This window comes from Poecilia reticulata, chromosome 22 (assembly GCF_904066995.2).
Source record: "Poecilia reticulata chromosome 22, P_reticulata-male-v2, whole genome shotgun sequence".
In the NCBI taxonomy this organism is placed as follows: Eukaryota; Metazoa; Chordata; class Actinopteri; order Cyprinodontiformes; family Poeciliidae; genus Poecilia; species Poecilia reticulata.
Genome location: NC_088851.1, coordinates 23,828,481 through 23,846,547, shown reverse-complemented (window position 1 = coordinate 23,846,547; position 18,067 = coordinate 23,828,481). Strand labels below are relative to the sequence as shown.

The window sequence follows — 18,067 nt, the reverse complement described above, 5'->3', positions numbered from 1 at the left end:
CCTCCACCCGTCCTCCATCAGCCAGCTGCAGTTCTTGGACGGTGCTGCTGGCTGGGGTCTGAGAAAGACGAGTGAAGCTAACCGTCTAAGAAAAACAGCCCTGGCAAGGCCAATTACACACAGACAAAGCACTTTGCATGTTATTGTGTTCAGGATTCATGCTTGATTGACTGAGTGGGTTCTAATGAGGCCTGGGGAGCAGAAGAGGAAGAAAGACTGCCTCCTTTCTCCCTGATGGACTGAGTTCTCCTCATCTTCACACATAGATGTGTCCAAACACCTATACTGGTGACAGGTACAGCACATACAGTAGGTGTAAATTGACACTGGTGTGAACATTGAGGTGCACCTATAGAGAAAACAGAAGACGACCAGTATAAGCTACTGCCCTCAGGACCGAACAGATATCGAGATATTACAATAACCTGTGGGAGCTTCACTCCTACCAGCATCCATTAGTAGCATCACCTCAACATAGGTGAACAGATAGATTGGTAAACCTTCAATAGGGATGAAAATGTCGGCTGAAATAATCAGCACCTGGTTTCACATTGGACACTGAATCTCAAATCCAAGTTTGAGCAAAACTTGAAATTACTTCTGCATATCACTTGACAGTGAAACTGATAGAATCCTGTGTAGACTGAATTCAGCCTGCAAAGTAAAGATTTTCAAAAGAATCCAACTATGGATTTCAACGTTGGGGATATTATGCAAATTCTACTTTTTCAGCTTTATATCATGTTCTAATGTGATTCCATCATCAAACACATATCTGGATTGTTGCTTTGACTCGTTCCCCCATGTTTGAGTCTCCTGTGTCCTCCTCTACAGACACGCAGGGGCAGAGGGTGGAAACAGGATCCCAATCGACCCAAGTCCAAGTCCAGTCTTTGCATTACCTCAGTCTGACTGTCCTTCTGTCCATCCGTCTTCCACCATCATTCCAAAACAAAGGGGTGAAATTCATTCCAAGAAATATACAAATTAATCATTTCAATATAATCCAGAAATTTTCAATTTCAGTCACATTGGCCAAAAAACAGATGATTCAAGACTTGCATGAGAAAACAATACCACACTTTCTGTTGGGTGAAGGTATTTTTAAATCAAAAGTCTCAAATTAAAGCACAGTCATGAGTCATTAGTGGGCAAATGTTTTAAAGTTGAGTTGGGTTTGAGCCCAAGTCATGTGACGTCGGCGGACTCCTCTGTTATGTTGTGTTTGCATCTGTCTTTAAATCCTTTTTGCTTAAGGCTCTTTTTTGTGTCGCCTCTTTGTGCTAAATTTGGGATTTCTTCTCCGTGTGGCTGTTCAGACTTTTATTGAGGTCATTTTGTGTAATTCTGTAAGTCTGTGTGCACATTTTACATCTCTGCTCTTATTGGTCTCAGAAGGCATCTACCCTTTAAGCCCATTTTTAATACCTCCATGAGAATAGAGGCTGAATATCCCCAGCAGAACTTTTGCTCCCTTTCTTTCCTCTTTTATACGTCTTTTTCAACCCCTTTCCACGTGCTGCTTTCCGTTTCCTCCACACCTCTCTCATTTATCATTTCTTGTTGCCCTTCGTTTTGCTCTCAGCCCTCTCCTTTGCCTCATTCATCTCCCCTGCCTTACCGAGGTCAGGGTGAAGGGTCAATTGCCCGGGCACACCTCCGAGCCTGTTCTTGAAGGAGCGGTCATGTATCTGAGCTTATCCTTGTGTTTTATTTCACCTGACAACTCTTTTCTACAAGAGCCCTGCACATTGAACCCTCCATTTACTGCCACCTTGCACATATATTTCTGTGTCCATTTCTGTGTAATTGAGGGTTTTAATGTGTGTGGATGCTTCCTCTTGTTACCAACCTTTGTTTATTTGCCCAGTTACGTCTCCTCCTCTCCTTCAGTCTTCCTTGCTTGACCTTTTTCTCTCGCTGCATTGTCTCCACCATCGATGGCCACAGCTAATAAGGCAATTAAAGCCTAATTAAAGGAGTCTTTCGAGAGGAGGAGGGTCTCAAGCTACTTCATGAGTGAAAAAGGAGGGTGTGTTTATTTGCAGGCTTCCTAATATTTTATCACAATTGCCACAAGGTTGCCAAAAAGCCAAGAAATAAGAAAACATTTTATTTTTTAAGTAATATCTTAACTGTTGTTAGACATTTCAACCAAACCGATTTTCTGTTTTTAATTTTCTGTACAGCAAAAAAAATATATAGAAATATAGAATATAGAAATTATTTAAAAATAACCTGACAACATGAAGCTGTCATAATGGGTGGTGGTAAGGTGAGGAGAGGACGCAAAGACCCAGGTAAAAGGATGAAAATGATGGATTTAATGATAATATTGCTCTAACAGTCCAGGACAGGCAGCACAGCAGGAAAACAAGCACACAGCTAAATGTCGGTAGCAACTGACGAAAAGGACGAAAACGAGAGCAAGCGCAAACCAGGACTTAACAGTAAACTGGAGAGGACAGACAGAGAGACGACCTGCATAGACAGCAATAGACATACGTAAGACAAACTTCGACAGCAATTGACGAGGACCCGACGAAGAACACAGACAACAGGTGAGACTAAATACACCTGGGGTAATCAAGGGAACGAGACACCTGGGAGACAATCAACGGGGAAGACGCAGAGACGGAGACACAGGAAGCAAACTGAACACAAAAAACTCTAAAAATAAACACATAGAAACACGATCATGACAGAAATAACATAAAACTAAAACTGAAAAAGATTAACAATCAGCCTGGAAAGGGTCTGGACTCCAGGAAACCAGAGACATCCATCCATTTTCTAGAGCCACCAGGGGTTACATAAGTCAAGTTTATGCCACGTTAACTGCTGTAACACATCTCAGAAACAAGACAAAGTGCTCAGGTCACCAGTCAATCCCATGGCAACACAGAGACACATCAGGAGGTCACAGAAGATCCCAGAGCAACATTTAAAACGCTGCCAGTCTCATTTGCTTCAGCACAAAAAGTCTTGATGGTTGTGATCTGAGGAGACGACTTCGGAAAGTGTGTGTCCTGATAAAAATAATGTAAACTATCACAGGTTTTGATGGGAGAAAAAAGTGTCATATTGATAAAATGATCTGGGTTTGATTTCCTGCTCCAGAACCTGGACAATATCATTGTCTGACCCATACGTTCTGCTCTCTGAAAGAAAAACACCTACACCAAAATTAACCTTCTGAAGTGGTGTAGTCAAAGTCTTATTTAAGAGGCTGTGGACTGACACCAAACAGGCTAAAAGCTCTTCAGTGTGTGAAGTGAAAGACTCATTGCCACAACAACTGCATACTTTCTGCAGCTTGATTGGACAGTTTGCTGCCTTTTGTATTACTCAGGTCGTCTTTGTGTGATGTCAAAATGAATTTGTTAACCTGAAAGATTTGAGTCTGTCTTCAAAAGAAAAAGCAAGCATTCTGTAAGCTGATAAATACTTCTTGCACACCGTCATATATATCGTAAGGTTTTGCACAGTTCAAGTGTATTTTTATAACCAGGATCAGCCCAGTCATTGTTGTAAAATTTGCCAGCAAAGATCAAAGATGAAGCCTGTCTGCCAGGCTACCTCTGGTTGGCACCCTGACTCAAAACCGTGGATTAAACAGAGGAGCAGCAAAGGGGAAGGGGTTCAAGACAAGGCCGTGTGAGGAGCGATGATCCTCTCTTTGGGAGCTGCTTGTCACAAAGGTCTCCTGTGAATCTGTCTCCGTTTTGGCACATCGCAGAAGCCCCCTTCTAACATCCTGATGTATACGATTGCTGTTTGCTCTTGTAGTCTGAAACAAAATCTTTACCCCTGATTTAGAAGGCACTTACAATGCATTAGCCTTGTGGTAATTACTAGAAACTCAATTAGAAGAAACCGCTGAAGACCCGAACCAAACTGGAGGGCTTAAGCTGCAACGCTAGTAAATGGATTTGGAGTTAATTTAGTGAGTCAGAGGGTGAAACAGCCATCAGTGATGTTTTAAGCTGCAGCAGCAACCTGAGCGCTCAGAGCTCTCTGTACCGTGGGCTGATCTCGTCTGTAGTCTCAGCTCAGTTGGCATTCAGCGTCACTTTGAACTGAGTGCAGCAATTAAAATGCTGTGGGAGTTTCATTTTCACGTATGCCTCCGACACCCTGCATTCAGCATGTTCTTTTTTCGGTTTATTATTACTTAGTGGGATTTACATGTGTCCAATCTTACGTTCTCGCCTCATATCCTCCTTGGAATGGCAGTTTTTATATTTTATTCATGAATATTTCTATGTTCCCATAAATGCCGCGGGGCATTTTATGACCTGACGCTGTGCTCGTCTGTCTCCTGTGAAGAACTGCGTTAACAGTTGTTTGGTGGTACAAACAAAACATCCTTAACATAAAAACAAGAATTTTAGTCCTTGAAAAATTGATGCCAAGACATAGAGGGAGCCGTGTTATTTAGTGCAATAAAAACAAACTTTGCAGGGATCCCTACAGGACAAAGTTTTATTGACGACATATTCTGTAAAGTACCTCAAACACACAGTAACTCCTCTGTGCCACAAATAAGTGAAATGTATTATAGGGCGTTTTTAGTAGCCATGTTGTGCTTTATGAGTACCTCAGACACCTGCACCTCAGGGGACTGTATTGCAAACCGAGCTGGCATTCCAATATATCACATATTGGAATGCCATCTAAATCTATGGAGAGAGCAGATGGACTGCACCTCGGAGAAATGGTGGGAGGAAAAGCCTGCCTGTCCCTGTATGTTTACTTCTGAATGCTCCTAGCGGTGCCAGCATGTGTGTTGGCGTTGGCGTGTGTGTCCATGTTGGTAGTACTGCAGGATCTTGGATTTGGCCTTGGAGTGAAGTTGTGTGTGTGTGTGTGTGTGTGTGTGTGTGTGTGTGTGTGTGTGTGTGTGTGTGTGTGTGTGTGTGTGTGTGTGTGTGTGTGTGTCTCGTTGTGCTTTGTGGGCTGGTGAGTGGGTGTGCATGGCGAGCGAACTGCTGTGCCTCCCTCTTCTTGGGACCAGATGGTGATGGAACCTGCCACTGCTCTCCACTGTTTCTGACAAGGAGACGAAGAAACAAAGAAAAAAACAACTCCATAGGTCACGTACAAAGCTGTCATTGTTCCTTATTTTTGAGAATGCATATTGTGCCTTTTAGGAATTATAATTTATCTGCATTAAAGTCTCCTAATTGTATCTGTTTAAAACAGTTAAAGAACAATTAAGATAATATTTTACGGCCAGAGAACCTAAAAACTTTGAAAACATGAAGCAATAAATATCAGGCTTTTTATTTATTTCAAAAAAAGACTTACAAATAGGAATACAACACAATTTTGAATGACAATAGACACATTAATGTACCACTTGAACTTTACATCAACTTCAGGGACGTCTCATTTTTAATTCATAGGGTTTAGTATTACTTGTGGTCTTCATGGAAGGTTTTCCACAAGGTTTAGAGTCGTATTCATGGAAAACTGTGAACATTGTTGCTGATGCTCATTTGAATGAAAAGGTCTGGATCACAGTATCCACTCCAATCCATCCCAAGCATGTTCTTTCAAGTTTAAATCAAAACTCCAAGAAGGCCAGTTACTCCACACCCGTCCACAGTCATGTTGGAACATCACAAAAATGTTCCCACAAAGATGGAAGAATTAAATTCTTGAAAATGTCTTGACATCAAAATCCAAATCACAATCCCCTGTGGACCAAACTTTAGTTGTGACACTGCGCAGTTATTGACCTTCTGCTGGACTGCATGAGGCATATCCCATCAGTCCAGAGAACAGTCCTCCACTACCGAGTCCAGTGGAGGTGTCTGCATCTGATACGCCTCCAATTTAAATGCAAAGTATCTCTTGGATGTAGCCTGACGTAGAAACACTATAGCAAGAATCTCTTGACACTGTTTCAGAGTTAATCTGCAGGCTATCGCTCCCCGTCTGTCTGGCCTTTCACTTTGTATCCCAGTTGCTGTTGTTTCCAGTTGCTTTGCTAAGTAACCAATAACAGTTGACCATGCAATGTTTCATAATGATGAAATTTCACAAAAGGCCTTCTTGCACATGTTGCATGCTATTGCAGAACAACTCTCACGGCTCCAGAGATTCTTTCAGTTTCTGTAGAAACAACGCCAAGGAGCTTCATTTTATGCACTTGTTTAATACGCCTGGTGGACTGGTTGGAACACCTGCATTTAATGATTTGGAGGGGTAACCCAATGCTTTTGGCAACATAGTGTAGCTCTAGCAACTGCAGCTGCACTACAACAGATGTTTGTTGTAAACAAAGTATCCCAGGTAAGAAAATGTGTTTTTACTTTTCACCTGCAGTCTGTCAGTAATAAACCCCTCGTCATCTGAGGGTTACTTAATTAAATAACAGCCAAACTCTCCTCCTGCATGTTTACCCATCTCATAAAAACTCCTCCAGCATCAGTGACTTGTATTTGCTCTGTGTCTGTGCCGAACAAACAGTTCCACAATTGAACTGCAGCTGAAGCTTCGTGAGTGAAACAGCCTAATTATGCTCATAAATTTGACTTTCAGCTGCTTCTATTCACTACGACATTGTTGCAGACAAGCGCCTGCTAATATAAAGATTTTAGTGAGCGAGTTGGGAGAATATTTTCACCAATATGGCTGGTTTGTTGTGTTATATTTTCCTGGCACATCGCGCCATTTTGTAGCAGAATAAAGTGACTATGTTACTTTACGTCGTTAGAAAAAGGCTGTATATGTGAAACATAACGTAAAAAAAATTCACATTGCAATTTGATGCCTTGAAATTGGCCTCTGTTACTTTAAGAAGCTTCTGCTCTTTTTTTTAATGTTTATTTTGCTCTGTGGCCTTTATTTGAGCGTGGTTAGACAGGAAGGTGGATAATGAAAGGGGGGGGAAAAAAAGGTCATCAGGCTTCGACTTGAACCTGCAGCCACGTCAAGGACTGAGGCCTTGTTGTGTTTTACCTGTGTGCCACCACAACACCTCTCCTCTGGAGATTCACAAATTACTCAAACATGCATGAATGGATCATAGCAACTTTAGGTTTGTTTGTGAAGAGGGACATAAAGCTAAAAAAAAGTCGATATTCCATAGTTGCCCATCTTTAAGTCTTTAACTCCTGCTCTCTGTTGTTCTGCTCACTGGGTAAACTTTATGAACTCACATGTGAGCTAGAGACTTCTTCCTAGGTGACCACAGTTCACTAATTGCCCTTTGGCAGTCCTCCACTTTCTCTCACATTTTTCCATGTTTTCTACATCACACAAGTAATAACTGTTTAGAGCTACAAGGTCAAACACAGCTGAGAAACGGCTTACCTGTTTACTTGCGTCTAAATACAAGCCTGGCTCCACACATTTTAAGAATTTGGATGAACACATGGCAGGACAAGGAACAGCATCCTCCACAAGTGCTTCATCAGCACGGCATGTCACCTTCCCCTTCCATTCAGCATCCAAGCGCATGCTGCGCGATGTGATAAGGACAGGTGTGCACGTTTCACAGGGAGAGCTAATCACCAGCCGCACTCGGCTGACAGGCTGACGCTGCCGTGTGATGCTCTACCTCCACTGCTCTCCAAAGAGTGTCTAATTACATGTGAGGCCATGGGGGCAAAATGCTGAATGACAACTAATGTCTCAACAATATTATGCATCCTTACTGCTTTCACACGCGTGCTTCAGTTGTCATGTGCTAGAGATTTGGTAAAATGGTTACATTTTAGAATAGAATTGAATAATAATTGTTTGTTAGCAGCCAAAAGGAGGAAAATGGAAAGCACACGAATACACGTAAAAATTATCAAATAAAAGAATGTACCGTAATGTCAGGTATAAAAAAATAAGAAAAGTCAAAGTTCTATAAATAGTATCTTTAAATAAAAAGATTATAATTTCATAAACTTAATTTGCCCAGGATGGTGCCAGTGCATAAAAGTTGAAGTGATGAGGATTTTCCCCCATCTTGTTGAGAACAAAACTCTTATTTCCTTCATTAACTCGGTTAAAATAATGCTGACTAATGTTTTGTGTCCTTTAGTTTCTCTAACCTGCTGTAAAACGTGACGCTGCAGACGGACAAGGCCAGACAGAGGCGTCCAAACCCACGACCTCCCCTTCCCCTCGCCGCCTGGTGTGCCATGCAGCGGCCAATCAACTGCTCACACAAAGGAGGAATTAGCATATTCCCTGGCACAAAATCGCTCACTTAATTGCAGCTGCACAGAGTCTGTGTTCTGCACTCCTCCTTTCTGCGTTTTTCTCCCCATCTCTTGCTTCTCTAGGTGTTTTTTTTTGTATTCCTGTTATTCTTTCACGTTTCACTCCGTTCCTCCTCCAATCATTCACTCCTCATCAGACAGCAATTGTGTGAGCTCGGTGGGAAAGGGTGGGAGAGCGCAGAAAGAGTGCGATGGGGGCTGGGAGTGCGCTTGGCATGCTGTACTGTAGGAACAAGGCTGTCAGTCTCAAATGATGCTCTCATAATCAACACATTGGAGCTGGGCTGCTGTACAGAATGACAATATCAGCCTGATGCTGTGCATTTCCACGTTCTCCCTTTTGGCCTGTCAATCTCTCCGTTTGTCTGTGGTGCCAGTCGCTGCGTCGCTCCGTCTGTCTTTGAATGGCTGTTTTTTGTTTTCATTCTGTTCTTGCTTTGTCTTTTCATTCTGCACATTTTGTTACTGTGGAAACTTGTTTCTGGAGGTGGCTTCCTTCCACTTTCATGTCTCGTTCTTCAACATCGTCTTCTTTGCCTTTCGCCACTCACACCTCGCCCATCATCATTTCGCCGTTGAGTTTCTCTGCTTTGCTCACCACTTTCTAGTTTTAATCACTAGAGAACGATAAAATGCTGCTTAGTTTCACTATATGAAAAATAACAGTGTGTTTGAAAGAGAGACTATTCTCATTTTTTCCAAACAGCTCACATTTCCATACGGACAATTGCATTAGAAACTGCATATTCTACTCATGAAAAAACATGGAGGAAATTTGTTCTGACTCTGCAGAAACTGATGAAAAAAATGAAAATTAATCTGTTAAAAAACAGTAGAGTCAGCCTCTTTCTTTACAAACTCACTTCATCAACTCAAAATGTTTGAAGAATTGGCTTCTCTGTAAAACATTGAACTCATTTTTAACCTCTGTTTCTGAGGACCGAGTGTGTCTGTGCTGCATTGAGTCAACCAGGTCCTGTGACTGATGTTACCTCACAACTTGATCTTGTTGATCTTGACTTGTCAGCAGCATCTTAAACCCAGAAGAACAATCTTGCCTTCATCAGTTCACAAATGTTGCTCCGTTTCTCTGCAGGCCAATGAACTTGTTCTTCAGAATCATTTAAGCTCTTTATCTTATGAGGAACTTTATGGGAACTTGTTAACTCACAGTTAACTGCAGATCTTTTTTAAACACTGAAGCTTAAAATCGACTGCAGGTTTACAATTGTACTTGTCATTTTGTCAATGTGAGTGATAGTTTACCATTTTTGTCCACATGTTATTAGTTTGGGTTCCCATTTTTCCGGATATGAGCTCATTTTAGCCGAGTGGCCCATTATTCCCAGCACTTCCTTTCTGAGTTTTTTTTTCTCTTTTATCAGCTTTTGATCTGCAATAAACAGTTTTACTCAGAGTAATGCACTATAACCATGATGTGCAACATTTACTGCCTTCCTCCTCCAACAAGAGGTGCTTGTTTGACATATTTTTATTCACATAATAATTTTCGCACCCATACCTACCATTAGTTTAGTTATTAATACAATAATATAATGAAAAACTGTTGAATCTGTTAGTTTTCTGTTACTCTACTGTACTTAATAATAAATTATTCCCATGCAAATAAAGGCTGAACAATATATCATCACCTCAATATCAGTGTGTGCAATAGCCACATCACAGAGGGCTGTTCAGAGTGCAATGATATTGAGCTAATATATTCCAAGTGTTATAAACTTGCATTTTTCATGCTAATGTAATGTCTGCTGACAGCAGGTGCTCACATCAGACACAAATCACATTACCCAAAATGCAAAAGGTCACAGAGTGGTAGAAAGAGAAGAAGAAGAAGAAGAAGAAAGTATTGCAACTGATAGTCATTACGGCATTTACCGATTCTAATTGCCATTGAAAGATTTTCTACTGTTTTAGATTTTTTACTCTAATGCAGATTTGCAATTTCTACCAAAAACAATGATCTGTTAGGTTAGTGATGTCGGCTGGCTGTTGTTTTGAACGCAGCTTTATCTGTTTAATGCTTTTAAAAAGCTGCTTAGTCTTTGTGACAACAGCGGCATTCTGCGGTACAAACCCTCGTTGTGATTCTAAACTCAGTCAAGCTTTCCGTCACAGAGTCAGAGCCTTCGCCAGCTATCATCTTTCAAAGTTTCCTCACCGAGACCCCCTCCTGAACTGTCATATTCATCTGAATCTTCTCTCATAGTATCACACTTCTATATCTGCCTGCTAACTCTATTATCATCCTGAGGCTCACACTCCTATCTCTGCTAACAGTGCACCGCTTTATCTCCCCTGTCGTACACTGTCACAGCTGCGGTGTGTCTGTCTGCCTCTGTTGTTGCTAGTAGTTTGTTTCACAGCACTTCTGTTGTGGTTACAGTGTTTATTCTGCCAGTCAAAGACGAGGCAGCGACAGCATCACTCATCCAAATGTTGTGGAGAGTCGCTGCGTGGAGAGAAAGGAGGTGAAATGGGAAGGAGCAATCACATCTCAGAGTCTCAGGTGGTTCGCACGGTTCTGGGGCTGAGATAAACTCTTACAAAGCGTCTCCATTCTGCTGGTTAACCCACAACAGGATGCAAGAGGAATTCAAAAGAGTTTGCGTTTGGATAAAAATGCAAAGAAATTCTGAGTTTATTTACTCAGGGGCAAAGTGCATCGAACAGAAACAAAAGAAGCTTCCACTTTTGTTTCTTCAGCGCTGTTTCAACCTGTTTCAATAAAAGAAACTCTGAATATAAAAACCTTTATTTTGTGAAGGAGTTCTTCACAACTAACTCTACCTTGAATTTTGTTTTCTTAGTTGCACCAAAGAGGACTTGGAGCTCATCACCTCACAAACATACCGGTTACTAAAATAAGAACAACAAATTTAATCTTATCTGCTGTAACTTTTAGTTAAAAAATATGTTTTTTCACATATTTGTTTAAACTGTCAATATATCATGACAGTATAGTTTGACCAGCATAATTGTTGGCCAGCAGCTGTGCATTTCTGCATAATGTGTGTTAAAAACTTTTTTAAACTAAAAGTTACATAGTGCAGCTTTAATTCTGCTATTCCAGATTTTCCCTCCCTGAAAAAGTTTAATTGAAAAATGTAAAATAACAAACAAACATGTCATTGTCCCAGCCAGCATACCTATGTGGGCCCCATATGGGAAAGAAGAGGGCTGCCAAAATGGGCCCCAAGTGGGTTTGTCCGCGGGTTCCATGGTGGCCCCACATGGATTTGCCCACGTAATTTAAATGGGTGCTGACTGGGTTTTGAGTGGGGCCCAGATGGGTAACTTACGTGAGGCCCATCTGTGGCCCACTAGGGTCCTTTCGTGAATTTTTACCTGGGCCCCAACTGGGTCTAAAATGGGCTAGAATATGGGTACCAAGTGGGTTTGTCCGCGGGTTCCATGGTGGCCCCACATGGGTTTGCCCACGTAATTTAAATGGGTGCTGACTGGGTTTTGAGTGGGGCCCAGATGGGTAACTCACGTGAGGCCCATCTGTGGCCCACTAGGGTCCTTTCGTGAATTTTTACCTGGGCCCCAACTGGGTCTAAAATGGGCTAGAATATGGGTGCCAAGTGGGTTTGTCCGCGGGTTCCATGGTGGCCCCACATGGGTTTGCCCACGTAATTTAAATGGGTGCTGACTGGGTTTTGAGTGGGGCCCAGATGGGTAACTCACGTGAGGCCCATCTGTGGCCCACTAGGGTCCTTTCGTGAATTTTTACCTGGGCCCCAACTGGGTCTAAAATGGGCTAGAATATGGGTACCAAGTGGGTTTGTCCGCGGGTTCCATGGTGGCCCCACATGGGTTTGCCCACGTAATTTAAATGGGTGCTGACTGGGTTTTGAGTGGGGCCCAGATGGGTAACTCACGTGAGGCCCATCTGTGGCTCACTAGGGTCCTTTCGTGTATTTTTACCTGGGCCCCAACTGGGATTGTCCGCGGGTTGCATGGTGGCCCCACATGGGTTTGCCCACGTAATTTAAATGGGTGCTGACTGGGTTTTGAGTGGGCCCCAGATGTGTAACTTACATGAGGCCCATCTGTGGCCCACTTGGGACCTTTCATGAATTTTTACCTGGGCCCCAACTGGGTATAAACTGGGCTAGAATATGGGTACCAAGTGGGTTTGTCCGCGGGTTCCATGGTGGCCCCACATGGGTTTGCCCACGTAATTTAAATGGGTGCTGACTGGGGCCCAGATGTGTAACTTACGTGAGGCCCATCTGTGGTCCACTAGGGTCCTTTCGTGAATTTTTACCTGGGCCCCAACTGGTTCTAAACTGGGCTAGAATATGGGTACCAAGTGGGTTTGTCCTCGGGTTCCATGGTGGCCCCACATGGGTTTGCTCACGTAATTTAAATGGGTGCTGACTGGGTTTTGAGTGGGGCCCAGATGGGTAACTTACATGAGGCCCATCTGTGACCCACTACGGTGCTTTCAGGAATATTTCCCTGGGCCCCAAATGGATGTAAACTGGGCTAGCATGGGTAACAAATGTGTATTTCCACATTTTCCATGAGCGCCCATATGCTGTAGCCCATATGGGTTTAACAGGCCCTGACTGAGTTTTCAGTGGGAGCCAGATGCCTTTTTCCTGTAGGAACAATTGGGTCTTTCTCACCTAACCTGGAACTGAATTACATTAATAGATCTTAATCAACAAACCAAAGTACTAAAATGCTTTAGCACAAAACTTGCGTATAAGAAAAGAGATGAAATATTTATTTGTGTCAAGGCTTTTATTTAGTAATTTGAAGTATTGTCAGTTTTTTTAAACTCTTCAATTATAAGAACTTTATTAACACAGAGCAAATAATGCCACAACAAGAAATGCACTGGTAAAAAACAAAAAAACAAAATGACATTCATATGGCATATGTAATAACAGAAACTAGTTTAATTTAACAAATGTGTAAACATACATCTATATGTAGATATAATTATATCTAGTTATCTATATCACTAGATATCTAGTTATGTAAATATATATTTATATCTATATAGATATATCTATATGTATATAGATATATAGATATATCTATATGTATATAGATATATCTATAGATATATTTATATCTATAGATATATCTATATGTATATAGATATATCTATAGATATATTTATATCTATAGATATACCTATATGTATTTAGATATATCTATAGATATATTTATATCTATAGATATAAATATATACAGTGCTGCTTGAAAGTTTGTGAACTAGTTGAGTAGTTTAGATTTTTCTTTATTTTTACCATGATTTTATTTTCTCATTACCACTTTTTAAATACAGTATGAAATGTCAGGTTTATGTTCATCAATTCCATTCATCTGTTTTGAGGAAAATGTGTGAGTTGAAAGCAAACTAACTAAAAAATGGAATCAGAGCATCTGCAAAAGTAAATGAACCACAGCTGCACTGGTAAAGTCAACTAGGTAAAAGACTCAGGTGAAACACATCAGAGTGCTCAAGTAATCAGTTAAGCAGACAAATCAAATGAGACATCCTTGGGAAAAGTTTTGGGCCACACTGGTTGAAAGGGAGAGGACCAAAGTGATTTGGTTGGTTGTGTCAAGGCATAAAGAACAGATCGACAATGCTGAGAGGAAAGGAGACATCTGAGGATATCAGCAAGGTGGTGACAGCCCATCAGTCTGGGGAAAGCTACAGGAACATCACCAGAAGATTCCAGTTTCATCCATCCACTGTAAGAGAAATCATTTACAAATGGAGGGCACTAGGCATCACCGCAACCCTGTCCAGAAGTGGACAGCCACCAAAACTTCTACAAAGAAACACCAGAAAAATAATAATGCAGGTAAAGGCCAACCCAGGCATCACCTCTAGAGAGCTGCAGACCTCTCTGTCAGCATCTGGGATAAATGTACATGCATCTCCAATCAGGCAAAAATATAAATAGACATGGTATTCATGGGAGAGCTTCTAGAAAGAAACCTCTGCTCTCAAGAAAGAACAAAGTTGTCCGTTTAAACTTTGCCAGAGAGCACTTGGACAAACCAGAGGCTTTCTGGAAGTCCATTCTCTGGATGGATGAGTCCAAAATGTAATTATTTGGCCTCAATCAAAAGTGCCATGTTTGGAGAAAAGTCAACTCTGCATTTACAGAAAAGTACCTCCTCCCTACAGTGAAGCACGGTAGTGGAAGTGTGAAAATCTGGGCCTGCTTTTCTGCCTCCTGACCTTGACAACTCCATATGATCCAGGGAACCATCAATTCCCAGAACCATCAACAAATTCTTGACCAGAATCTCCTGCCATCAGTCAGGGAGTTGAAGCTGGATTATGGATTGTGCAACAAGACAATGATCCAAAGCATCCAGCAAAAGGAATGGCTTAAGAGAAAGAAGATTTGCACTCTGGATAAGCCCAGTCAACGTCCGGATCTCAATTCTATAGAAATGCTGTGGCAAGATCTGAAACGGGCAGCATGTGCCAGATGTCCCTCCAACCTCTCAACTGACAGAGTTCTGCAAGGAGAACTGGACAAAAACCTCAAACAGCAGATGTGAGACAGTCATCTATAGTAACTGAAGATGTTTGGTTGAAGTAATGGCTGCAAAAGGACAAGCCACAAGGTACTAACTGAAAGAGTTCACGTACTTTTGCACTTGGCAGGTTGTCCATTTTTCACAGATAAAATACTTTTGTTGAATAAATAATGAAAATAGGTATTTTTTTCTTTGTGTTCCTTATTTGGAAGGTCCACATTACAATTTGAGCTTTGGATGTTCATTTCACATGATTATTATAATTTTTCTTTGGAAAACAATATCCATGTTGTTGTCAAGCAGCACTGTATATATCTATATATCTAGTTATATTTCTAAATAACTATATCTAGTTATCTAGATAACTATGCATCTAGCTATATATATATATATATATATATAATGTGTGTGTGTGTGTAAATAGATACATATATATAGATCTATACATCTATATATTTAGATATAAACACATATATATATCAACATACACACACCTATATAGCTTTCACACTACGATTTTGTCAAACATTTTTAATAACCTATATGCCACACTTGAAAGCTCTCACACATCATTGTAACTGTCCATCTTGGAGGACCTGCCCACCTGAGTCTGAGCTGGCTGCCTCCCTAGTCGCTCTAACTTTTCCATTTCCACCTCTGTCCCGGGCTCCAGTAACCCACTTCCAGAGTGCCTTTTCCGTATCTTTATGTGATTCCGAGGATGGATCCATTTCTTTTCAGTGCTCCTAAATAACAAGCAAAGGCAGAAATTGTATTAGTGTTTTACTTTTAGTACAATGTAACATTTATGAGATTTGCATCTTCCCCTTCACAGGGCAAAAATGCTTGCAGACATCTGCCAAAATCAGAGCACTCTTGAGTCAACATGTTATCATTTATACCTAAAGCGAAAAAATAACAACCAATCCAGATGATCGGCAGAGATCGGCCTCATGCGTGATCGGAATTGGAAGCAAAAAACCTGATCGGCGCATCCCTAGTACACACACTATATTCTTATTGTAAATTTAAAATATATTAATCTATATAAATCAACTATTGACATAAAGGTTCTATCATGGTTTTGTATAGTTATTTTGTTAATACTGTTTGAAATGCAAACAATATTACCTTCAAATTTTGTCAGCAATCAAAAGTTCTTGACAACACAGTGAAAGAATACTATATGAATAAAACCAAAAATTGAAGTCTCAGTTTTTAATCTTTAAAAAAGAAAGAAAAAGATTACTAAAAATAAACAAAAGGCCTATGACAACCAAAATAAATTAACAAATGTTTAAGAAAAAAAGTGAATATAAAAACTGATCTTTACCATACAAAACATCAGAGGCGCAGGTCCCAGAACTTGTTTCCCATGTCGGCCAAAAAGGTTGAACTGGAATGCCAATTCAGGGGACATGAGGAATCGCACAGCTCGTTTTACTGCATCATCTATAGACCCTCCTTCAATTTCTGCAACCATGGCAACCTTAAGTATAATGACAATTACAAGACAACATTTTAAAATCGATTTATTGTTTCACACATATATAGCTTATATGCTTACTTTTATACATGTACAAAATATTAATATGTTATATATATTAAATGTTATCAATTTAAGTCACAATAAATTTTGAAGGATTAGGAGGAAAAAGTAAAGCAAAGAGAACCAAATGGGTAAAATAACAGAATAACAGAGCAGCTCAAATGACAACTAGGGAGACAGAAGATCTAGAGTTGTGTGTTACAGAAGTCCCTGTTCCACATTACCTTCTACTTCGTTTTTCTGGAATATCATCTGTTTGAAGATCCGATGTTGCTTCTGCCCTTGCAAGCCTTTGTCGCGCTTCTCCATAGTATTCTTTAGAAAATAATTTTAAAAAAGTATTAAAACACTGGTAAATCTAACGCTCCCATTTTCATTGACCAAACAAATGGCTAGTTGAGACCTAAACACCAGACTTAATGCTTGTCATGCAGTTTGCTTTTTTCAGTCAAACTATGACAGAATAAAACGCTTTAAAATATCACTTGCACAATAAAACAAACATGATTTTAAAATATTTACTACAATGCCTTCATTCCATTTACAAAAAAGCTTTTATGCCAAATATACTGAAACCACATGGGCCCCATTTCTGTCCCATTCCCAGTTAGCCCACAATAATGCTGAATAGTCTATACATTTAGCCCACATGGGCTGACAATATGGGTCCCATTTTAGGTTAAACACATGGGCCTCATGTAGTTAGCCCAGACAAAACCCATGCCCATTCATCATTACCCATCTAGCCCACAACACGATTCAATGCAGTTTCATTTTTTTTAAAAATGCACCTATGCAGCCAAGCCAGCGTGCATGGGATCCAGCCATGCATGCTGGATTAACTGGATGAGAAAGATTATTAAAAACCCATGTACACAGAATGAAAGCAAAGTAGTTACTCTTTATAAATAATGTAAGTGGTTTTATCGTGTCAAGATACTTTAAAAGTAAAAGCAACCTCTGCTAGCAACGTAGATTCATTAGTGAACTGATTTTATTCTGCCGCGTTGGCGCTCAAATTTACTGGTGGAAGCAGCAAACAAGATGGCGCCGCAGCGTATTTGAAAATGATGTGACCCAGAACAGTTTGAAATCGCTCTGCATCCAAATATTCTTACCTTAATGATGGCAGATGACTTATTGTGTGTGTGTTTTAACAATATCAAAAATAATTATCACCTAAAAGCAAAAAAAAAGAAACAACTAATTAGGTCTCTTTTGGGGTACTCCGGTCAACCATTACGAGCAACATATTTTTTAACTAGCGATTTAAAATCTCTCCCTAAAATTTGATACTATATAGACAAAACAGACAGAAGTGTACTTACAGATTATTTAGTAGAACGCCAGCCAACCTGCAGACTCCACGCCAACGGACTGATGATTTTGAAACCGCATATCCATCCGCAGTTAACAATTGTACGTTTTCCAAGAAACATAAGATTAATTTTGAGAGTGCTACAATGGTTTAACAATTGTAAAACCGATGTAGCTCTCACGAACGTTCTCAATTAAAATAAATAAATATAGTCGTCAGTCCTTATTCAAATGTGGTTTGGAACTATTTTCTTTAGTGGATGTGTAAAGTGCGTACTTCAATTCAACAACCTTTATTGGCAACGGTGCCAGAGAAAAATGAACAAAAAGGTAAAAAAGATTATTGAAAAAAGATATAAAAATAATCATTAAAAGAAATCTTACGTTTTTTTTTATTTTATTTATGCTGACAACTTGGAAAATGTTTACAGAT

The 18,067-nt window shown here is 40.3% G+C and overlaps 1 long non-coding RNA gene across 1 annotated transcript; it reads right to left on the bottom strand.

Annotated features, from left to right (window-relative positions):
• Positions 1–13,518: 13,518 nt before the first annotated feature.
• LOC103463011 (uncharacterized) lies at positions 13,519–17,759 on the bottom strand. The gene is made up of 5 exons (XR_014085880.1): positions 17,646–17,759; positions 17,436–17,496; positions 16,542–16,632; positions 16,102–16,257; positions 13,519–15,514 (listed from the first exon to the last, which is right to left on the bottom strand). It is a non-coding gene; the product is annotated as an uncharacterized LOC103463011 (long non-coding RNA).
• Positions 17,760–18,067: the final 308 nt, after the last annotated feature.